Below are 10,938 nucleotides of genomic sequence, written 5' to 3' on the forward strand. Positions count from 1 at the left end.
GGAAATGATTAGAAGAGTAATAAAGGTCTTAGAGTGGTGTCTCCTGACACATGGTTATCACTATGTTAGCATTTGTTATTGTTATTACAATCAATAGAATAACCATGGGTATGTGAACTCATAGTTAAATGAAGCTGTGAAAGCGATCTAGAATTCAATCAGATGTCACTGTAATATTGTTAAGTGTTATAGTGCTACAAGAATGAATCCTTTTGTCAAGTTCTGTGGTCTTCAAGACTGAACCAAAGATATTTAAATATCATATGATTGCTATCTCATTAAATATTACATAATTGATTCAAAATTGTGATTTTTAAGTGAAAAGTATGCTGTTTTTAAATATAGTATTAGAACATTTTAAGACAACTTGGACACCATATTTGTTAATTTACATTTTTAGATTCATGACATTTACTTAAATTTTCAGAAAGTTTGATAGAACATTGAAATACTTAAAAGGGATGTTGAATATATTAAATTTATAAAAAAAAACACTTGAGCCATTTGAAATATATAAGAAAAAAGAGTTGAGTCCCCTTAAAAATAATTGTCAAGATTTTGTTTTTATAAAAACATGAGCTAGCATACTGAAGTAACAGATTTTAAAATTTATATAAACTTCTACTATTTAAAACTAGCGAAACTCTGGATAATCTTTTCTTGGGGGAAAATCTTCAAGGGAATGTGTGTGTGTGTGTGTGTGTGTGTGTGTGTGTGTGTGTGTGTGTATTCATGAGTATCATAGTTAACAATCATTATCATCTTCAAACTGGTTGGATAATTTATCATCAACCTCTTTCTACAGCTTTAGATTGTGAAATTTTTCTGAAATTTTGAAACTAATTTGAAGATTGGGGTTCCAGGTATTGTACCTGGGAATCATAAATTGGATAATAATAAGACTTAATTTGTTGAGTTCTTGGGAGAAAAAAATATAACATACATATTTGCACTATCCTCTGGAGTCTAAGAAGACGAGTATTAAAGTTCGAGGTCAAAAGGACCATTGGTAATTGGAGGCTTCTTATTTGAACAGGATCACATGAATATAGGAAGTCAATGAATGTAAAGTTTTATGGTACTTTTGGGAAAAGATAGTGGCTACAAGAGAATGAGGATATTTAGGGCCTCTAAACTTTCTGCTACTTCTCTGTGTTTTTCAAGACAAAGGTTTCTCTTTAAAAACTTCCGTGTTTGCACATTTTATATGATTGTGTCGTTGTTTTTTCTTTGTTCTTCTCCAGATTTTAATAAAGTGCTTTTGTAATTGGGATTGTAATAGTTTCTGGTCTCAGTTATCACCTTGGGGTGGAACCAAGGATAGGATTTCTGTACACATTTAGAAAAGTATTTTGGAGGGGTCAGTGATCCCTGGGGGAGGAACTAGCAGAGAAGGGAAGAGGCAGGAGCTAAAATTTGCTGACAATATAGCAGGTGCCTACTGTCATCATTTTGTGATCCCTTAATAACAATCATCTTGGCATAATTATCCATATTTTAAAGATTAAAAATGAACCAACCAAAAATCTGAGATTGTGAATAAGAGCACACAGCTAGTAATTAGCAGGATGGGTGCCAGACTCAGGTCTGATGCCAAAGTCTTTAATTTTTCTAAAAATAGTAAAGGAAATAAAAACTAGTGATAAAGTCAGATGTGTTTCCCACTGAAATATTTTTATTTTCGACCTCTCTGCTCCTGTATTTTAATTTTTTAAGAAGATATCTTTATCTGACCTTTATAATTAAATTTATCATGAGAAATCTATTTGCTTATCCCTGAAAGGTATATTATTATGTTCTATGTTTGCTAGGTTGAATATCTCACTAATTTACAGAAGTCATATTTTATTCTTAATTTATTTTTGTCTGTTATTTTCCATTTTGTTTTTGCCATGTAGTATTAAATAGTACAAGAACCTTTCTTAATGATCTTCGAAAATATATGGAATCAATGCCCATGGCCAAATTTATTTGCTTTCACTGGAAGAGTAATGTTAATGTCAAGTGTCTGTGTTTTTCCCCTTAGGATCTGTTTTAATGACTCTATGTTTAGGTAATCCATGACTTTTGAATGCATACCAAAATGAATTGCTTTGCTTCACACCATTGTAACAATCCATTCAGCCAGAAGAGGCCAACAGAACACAAATTAGTGACATTTGCATTGATTCGGTGTGAGTCTAAATTACTGTAATGGAAATGTCTACACTGTTGAATATTTTTTCTACTGGCTTTGAAGAAGTAGTGTAACTGTTTCCTCAATGTATCACCAACTGGTTTGGGGAGGAGAGGAAATTATAGCTACCTGTTCCTATTGCTTACTTGGTGCCAGGCATTTTGCTAAATATATTACAAGCATTTTCTCAATAGGATATGGGCTTTAATTAGTTGCAGGCTATTTATTTATTTGTGTTTTATTTATTATTTATTTATTTAAAACTTTGTATTTATTTATTCATGAGACACAGAGAGAGAGAGAGAGAGAGAGAGAGGCAGAGGGAGAAGCAGGCTCCCAAGGAGCTGGGAGCCTGATGTGGGACTCGATCCCAGGACCCTGGGATCATGACCTGAGTCGAAGGCAGACACTTAACCATCTGAGCCACCCAGGCGCCCATATTTGTGTTTTTTTTTTTAAACAAAGTTTTATCCTAAGGCTAGTATCAGAATGCAAAATAGAAGTTTCTGATGATAGTTGTCTTTAAAAAAGCCACTTTATCCCCACTGTTATTTCTGTAGTATTCCTGAGATATGAGAAGATGGAATTAGAAAAAGACTGGAGGAAATTGCGTTGGGTAGCACTTGGGCCTTTCAGGTAGGTTGGGGATTACAAAATTGTAAGTGGAATTGCCATTTCTTGGCAGTGCCTCTTTGGAAAGACTTTATTTCCTGTGGCTGTGGCAACAGTTCTGAAGGTCTGTTCAGGCCTTGCAGCAAGGGAGGAACTGTTAAAAATCCTGATAGAGGGTGACTACTGATTAATCACAAAGTTGACCAGGGACCTCTATGACTACCTGAGAGTTGACCAGGGACCTATATGACTACCTGAGAGTTCATATCAGCTTTTCTCCCCTTCTTAGCCCAATCTATGGTTATGCTGAGAGACACTGACAGTCGTTGGGTATGGTGGCTTCACCACATTCTTCATGGAGACATTCTGCCCATTATTTCTGCATTCTGAGTTTCCCTCTACATTTATTCTTTTATTTTAAGGCAATTCATTTAGTGAACACTGTGTGTGACCACTGACATCTTCATAGACAATTCTCATCTTACTGCAGATCATTTCTCCATGTGTTATCTTAAACACAAAAAATGAATATTACAGCATTTTTACTTCTAATGCTGTGCCATAGAGATAAAGTGTTTTGTAGGGGCCATTTGTATAAGCAGTTTCTATTTTTAAAAATATGTGAATTAGAAAAGTCTTAAGAAGTGACCCCAGACCTTTTGACTAAGGCAGGGCTCAGTAAATAGAAATTTACAATTACTGTCCCTCTTTCACATATGAAGAAATTAATTGGCTTGATGAGTTAAGGGAACTTCCTGAGCTGATATGGCTACTAAGTGTTAGAGATGAAAATAGACCTCAGTTTCATCAAATATCTGGACTCTTAATAACTAATTAAAATATTTAAGCTTTTAGTGACAGGGATAATGCAAATGATTTGATTCTACAGTATTAGTTTCTCTGTTCTTTAAATTTTATGAAGGCCAATGTCTTAAGGCTCTGAAGATTGATTCACTTGTAAATGACTTAAACACAATTTCTAATGAGGGTTGTTAAAGCAGTGTAAATCAAGTACTGTTCTGGAATTAAGAGTCAGACTTTCTTTTTCTAGGGATACACAGTTTGCAACACCCAAATGAGTTTTCTGAGCTAAATTAAAAAAAAATATTACCCTCTCACATGGGTAATATTTATTCTTTGAGAAAATTTATTAGAGTTGAATAATTATCTAAATATTTTGCGGGGTGTCTGCATGTTTTGGTGCTTTGTACCCAAGCATAGTTTGCCAACTGGTAGAGCTTAAGTTAAAAATATGTTATGGAGGGAAGCCTGGGTGGCTCAGTTGGTTAAACAATAGAGTCCCGTGTTGGCCTCCTTGCTCCGCGGGGAGCCTGCTTCTCCCTCTGCTTGCCACTCCCCTTGCTTGTGCTCTCTCTCTCTCTCTGACAAATAAATAAATAAAATCTTATATATATATAATAAAATCATATATATGTGTGTGTGTGTGTCTGTGTGTTATGGGGGGCACCTGGGTGGCTCAGTCAGTTGAGCAACCCACTCTTGATTTTGGCTCAGGTTGTGATCTTGGGGTCGTGGGATCAAGCCCTGTGGCTTCACACTCAGTGGAGAGTCTGCTTGAGATTCTCTCCCTCTCCCTTTGCCCCTCCCCCTGCTCAGGTGTGCATGCTCTCTCTCTCTCTCTCTCTGTAAAATAAAGAAAATCTTTTTAAAAATGTTATGAATGTATTTATATCTATCTTTATATATCTAGTTTACCAGTTTGTCTGAAAATGACTCATTTCAATTTATAAGTTGGCTGATTGGTCCAACAAAAGAAACATTTAGATCATGGGAATCAGTTGAACTCTTTGCACATGTGGAAAAAGGTAAGCAATTTATCATCCTGGTCTTCATTTGTTGAAGTAATGAAGATATGATGAAGCATAGCAGGTGCCATGGCTGTTCTCCTCTTCATGGTGGGACTTATTTTACAAAACTCCAGAGGACCCCATTCACACTGACTGCATTTATGCTTTTCCCTTACTTCTTTTACCATGTGTTCTTTTTCCTGCTCAGTTGCCTTTAGTTAGGTCTACCAGAAATATCTGCCAAAATATTTAATAATTTTTGATGGCACCAATGGCTTACTTGAATTCCTGCATGGGGATAAGACATGACTTCAAGTTTGAAGACTGTCCTTGCACTCTTAAGTAGTAACTCAGTATCTGATAGACACAGAAATCCCATAAGAGAAAAATAAACCAATCTGTTGTAATTTTATCTACTACCAAAGATATTGTTTTTCAGGAAAAAATAATGGAAATACTGCTACAGGTATTGGAAGTAGTTATTAAATAAATAAGTACTAAGAAGAAAATTTTCGTGTGTCTTTTGAAACCCTCTGGTGTTGCCAAGTTATTTTGTATCTGATGTTCAAGAGAAACAGGGCTGGTCTCTTCAAAGGCTCATAAGAGAAAAAAATCAACATTGCAACTTCTAAAGAATAGAGGAAGAAGGTAATGATGAGAAAATATTCGTGTTGTTCCTCAAATCAAAGAGAAATTTGAAAGTATTAATAAAAAGTCTCCCTGGGAAACTGAACTTTATTAATACTAACAGGTTGATGGAATGATATAGTGTTCTTTTTCTATTTCATTTGAAAATATGGAAAGGATAATATTTTAATGGTTAAGGTAATCCAGTTTGTATTTTTATAGTCCTTGTATGCGTGTGTTTTCTTTCAAATCTAACTTATTAGAAAGATATATTGATTCACTTCTCATGGACAAACAGATGCAGAGATTATTAGAATATATATAGCCTGACTGAATCATATGGGTAGAATACTGATGTATTTGTTTACAGAGAAGAGTGTCTTTCATCTTAATAATATGTTTTTAGACATTCAGCCTACAAGAGGATATATATTATCACCTCTCTTCTACACACCCAGAGAAAATCATTTGTTCTTTTGCATTCTCTTGACACTAACCAATAGTGTTTATAATACATTTGTTAAAGAATAATTTTCAGGAGAAAGTAAAATCATGAATCTCATACAGAGATAAAATGAATATGTGATAAAGATTAAACTTAACTCATTATTAATGAGGGGACTGATAAGATGTTACAACTAGTTCAAAAGAGAATGCCAAGAACAGACACATGTATAAATCAAGAATATTAAAATGAATGTGCAGATGAGGGAGGGCAAACTGGTTTCTAACACAGTGGCAGAGAGAAGTCAGTTGAACATTTACCAGCCAAAATTTACTTTCATGTGTATAAGTAAGAATCATTTTGCACTGCCATGATTTATCTATAATTTAAAGTGTTATCTATAACTTGTAAGTAGCTCAAAGGCAATGAAAGATTGGAATCAGATAACTAGGAAATGTGTGTGGTAAAAAATACATAGTTGTCCACTGGAGATATGCAGTACTTTTTTATACTTACTGTAAATTGTCTTATACATTGTAGTGTTCTTGTTAATATATTGGTTACCTCTCTCATTATGTTCTGCACATTTGTACATCTTTTTCCTTCTAGTTAGGTATTGGGCTTCTCTGGGTCAAGAACTGTGCTTTGAATTTTGTTTGTTTCCTTGCTATTCCCAATATAGGGATGGGAGAAAAATGGCTACTTCTTAAATAGCTGGTGGAATTAAATTATAACATTGGGTGTTGTTGGTCAACCACAATGAAACTTTGATCTTCATGGTGTGTTGTTCAATAACACACTGTAAAAATGTTCTTGTAAGCTTAGGGGAAGAATGTTTATTTTGTTGGGTATAACTATAACTGGTGAATAGCAACAATGTCAGTCTTGCTTCATGCCCTTAATTTATGTATGTTCTTACAGATTTTAACTGGTGAGAATTCTTTTGACCCCAGCTCAGCCTAAGCACCCCCCCAAAAATAGGTAGAACTTTAAATGAGACAAATCTAGATTCAAATCCAACTCTACACTTTAACCCTTTAACCCTTAGGAACTGTGTGACCATAGAAAGATGATTGTTGAGACTTAGTTTTTTTTTCTCATTATTTAAACTGAGATAATAATACTGTAACCCAAGAATGTTATTAAGGTTATATAACATATATTTTAAAAGCTTAGCCTATGGAGGAATGCATAAATACTATTTTCTTCTTCCTGTCTTTTCCTAACTTAATTTAAAATAAATAAGAGAAAAATCAAACCGAAGACTCATACTCTGTTGAACACAGTTTCAGACTTGAAATTAGCCTGAGTACTCATAAAATAGATTTTTGAAAACATGCTTGAATCATTTTAGTTTATAACATTAGTTTATAACACTGCTTTTAACTTCAAAATTGAAAACGTACTTTAAGGTTAGGATGACTTTTAAAAACCAATACCTTGCTCCATAATAATTAGAAAAGCTGAATTTATAAAGGACTTTTCTCCCTTTTCACCTGTTAGAAGATAAAAATATGTCAGGATATTTCTGGACTGCAAATATTTCTTCTTGTGTTCCATTCATTCTACCCCCCATATCTCTCTCTTTCTCTCTCTCTCTCTCTCTCTCTCTCATAATCAGGGGAGTCATCCAATTCAGAAAACAGATTAGCCATTGTATTTATATTCCAGAACAGAAAATATCAGCATTCAGACAGAACATTCAGTATGTATGCAGAGTTGGTCTAACACTCTCCTATTCATTTCATATATAAAAATAAAAAATCAGTCTCTTGAAAGGCCTAATTACTTGGACGGGAGTAGTATATGAAATTTTCTTTGCCAATCCCAAATGGGCACGTATATATATTCCCTTTTATATGCTATTTCTTCATTTATAGATTACAGTGGGCCTTTCAGCTACCGCAGCAAAAAATCAGCATGGGAGTTGCATACTTTAATGTGATTTTAAACAATACTTATTCTCTCAGAAACAAATTTTGCCCTCTTTGTTTGCTAGTATTTTTATGGCAGCTACATAATTATTTCTTTCCCTAAAAAAAAAAAAAAACCCAAAACAACAAAAACAACTGCATCTGCTGAGGAGTGAAAACATTTGGAGCAACTTTAATTACTGAACTGTTTATTTGTGAATTATTTGTCAGAACAGTTTTGTTACCTTATTGTCTCCTCGAGGTTGCTGACTATTTAAAAACAAACACAAGATAAACATAAATAAATGGATATATCATGTCCTCTGGAAACATCTGAATAATAGGAAATTAAATGCTGTAATTGCCATCGATGTTTTTAGAGATTCCTGGGCTTCTGTGGCGATTTTAAGGCAGATGTAAGTTCATTGTACATGATTCTTCAGTAGATGGTTTTCAGAGACTGAAAAATCCCCTCTAACATCCAGTCACAGGAAAATTTAAAAAATCTTCAAATTTTACTCCAGCAAATCCTAATACTTCAAGGTTTGGAACCCAGAATTCAGTAGATTGTATCTTGAGTACTTCGGCATTTGGAAGCTTATCTTAAAGGAGCTGAAATAAAAAAGTGGGGGCCGCATACTGAAGAGAGCTGACAATGCTCACATGACCAGGATTCTAGATGATTTTAATTTATGGGATGATCAGATGTGAACCAAATCCTACTTCCTTCTCATTAGTGATCATTAACAATGAATGGAGCAGGAGAGAAGTCAATCTTACAAGATTCTTTTCTTCTGTAAGCGACCTGATTATAGGTTATGTTTTCCCTTTAGAAATTTCACTCACACTAAGATAGTGCTTAATACAGGGGGAGAAAAGTGCTCAAATTTCTGAATTAGTTACATTGCATATCAGTAAAACTTCAAATATATTAAAGACTAACTTCGAGGGAAGGGTAGGTCAGAATGGAGAAGACTTTGCATTATCCACTTTTTTAAACAATTGATATGTAGTCAGGATATATAGTGATTAAGAACAGAAAATCATGACAAGGAATGAACATGGATTTGAACTGTAAGTCCAGCTGAGAGTCCAACTTGTCCAAAACCAAACTCTTCATCCTGTCCCTACTTTGCTTCTATTTATTCAGATTGAGTGAAGGTTATCACCCCAGTTGCTCAAACCAGGTATTTTGAGGCTTTTCCAAATACCTTCCTTATTATAGTCTACCAACTACTTAGGCTATTGATTCTACCTCCTAAACATTGTTAGAATTTGTTTACTGTCTTTTTAACCCTGTTCATCACCCTGATCTAAACTATGAGCCTCTCTAATGTATCCTGCAGAAACAGATTGTGACTGGCCTCTGCCTTAGGGCTTTGTCATTCTTTTAATTATTTCTTAATCATGTAGCCAAAGTAGTCTTTAAAATCTGATTATGTCAATCCCCAACACACACACACACACACACACACACACACACACACACACACACACAGTTAAAATGGATTCATCTTAGGAGAAATTCTCAAATATATGGCATGGCTTGTTGTTTCTGAATAATCTGTCCTCTGTCTGTCTCTCCGGCTTCTGTATCTAAGCTCATATATCTGCCCTTTATCTACCTGGCCTTGATGAATCAAATTTTTGTGCCAACATTCCCAGCAAAAATGTGAAACTCATTCTGATGGGATTGATAGTTTAGTTTAATGTGGATTGTGTAGCTAGGTATGGAGTTATCTTTGCTGGAACTATGTGGTTTTCTAAACCAAAATTGTGAACATTCTGGAAAATGATGGAATGTTTGCTAAGAAGACAACCCACCAGTATCCACTAGATGAGTATTTCTAAAATTTTAATGTGCATAGGAATTACCTAGGATGTTCTTAAAATGCAGATTCTGATAAGGGCTGGGGCCTGAGATTCTGTTTGTTTAAGTTCCCTGGTGATGTTGATGCTGTTGGTCAAGAGATGTATGAGCAGTAAGGCATTATAGTGTTTTCCTCACATGTATATCAGATAAAGTGGAGTCATTAGAATCTGAGTTTGGGAGTCAGAAAGGCTAGGATTCAAATCCTGAATCCAGTTGTTACTTGTTGGCCAACTTTGGGAAGTTACTTAAAATCTCAAAGCCTCAGTTTTCATATCTATTAAAGGACAGCACCTACCTCAAGAGGATCATTTGAGTTATTAAGTGAGACTATATATTCATAGTGCTTCATATAGGCTTACAGTGTTCAATATTGTTATATTCAAGTGTTCAATATTGTTATATTAATATTGATTTATGAGATAAAACACAACACACTAGTTAAAATCATTACTTTCAAAGAAGTTACTGTATTCAGAAAAAGAACAAACATGGCTATGTGAAAATCTATGAGGTCTCATTCAATACAAAAATGTCATTACCAATGACATAAAAATGTAATTATTAGTAAAATAAATAAAGGTATAATATTTTATAGTTCATATAAATGGGAACTGAATTTATGGAATTTTCTCTTGGCCGTATTTCTTTTTAATATATATTAGGAGAAGACAATTTGGAATAAAATGACAATTCTTTCCAAAGACTAAAAAAGATGTGGTCTCCATTTATTTATCTGCCTTTAGAATTAACATGTAATTTTAAAAAGAAATTAAGACTTAGATATTGGTCAGGTGAAAAAATATTTTGATTCATTTTTTCAGATATGCTTAGAATTCATTGAAATAAGACATAATGTACATATATCTAAATTGCACTTTGACATCAAATTATAACTCACTTTGGGAAAGTTAGTTCTTTCTTGAATTCTGTGAGAGAAGCAGGCTACATTACTTTTGCCTTGTTTGTCCAGTTGGAGTAGACAACTGACAAAAAGATCAGAATACAAATGTTCTCTTCTTCCTGAGGTCACTGTTTCTGGTTGAAAGGAAAGGACCCGAGTCTTTACTGGATGAACTCATTTGCATTTGGCTGCAAATTGAGAATAACATTGAGGGTGGGGTGGGTGGGAGATGCTTTTAGCCAAATTTGAAATGAGTTGGAGGAAAAGAGTGACTGTAACCTTATAGATGAAGATGTTGTAGGACCTTCTTACTGTCCCCTTTGGGTTAAGTTAGAAAGCATATGCTTCAATATTAACATCCTTGAAAATTATAATTTGCATTCAAATGATTGTGCAATCAATGAAAAAATCCCATCTTTATGTTAAAATTCAGTGTTAACCTTACAAAACATACAAATGGAGTAGGAAATGTACATATATTTTAAAGGTAATATCTGGAGTAATATTCCTAATTTTTCCTGAAAGTAGTTACTATTTTATGAAAAGTGGTGTAAGAGACATGACTAAATTCAACCCTAAACTT

The sequence above is a fragment of the Eumetopias jubatus genome, unplaced genomic scaffold, assembly GCF_037043125.1.
Source record: "Eumetopias jubatus isolate StellerSeaLion01/CBP00866 unplaced genomic scaffold, mEumJub1_p1.0 scaffold_13, whole genome shotgun sequence".
Taxonomy (NCBI): Eukaryota; Metazoa; Chordata; class Mammalia; order Carnivora; family Otariidae; genus Eumetopias; species Eumetopias jubatus.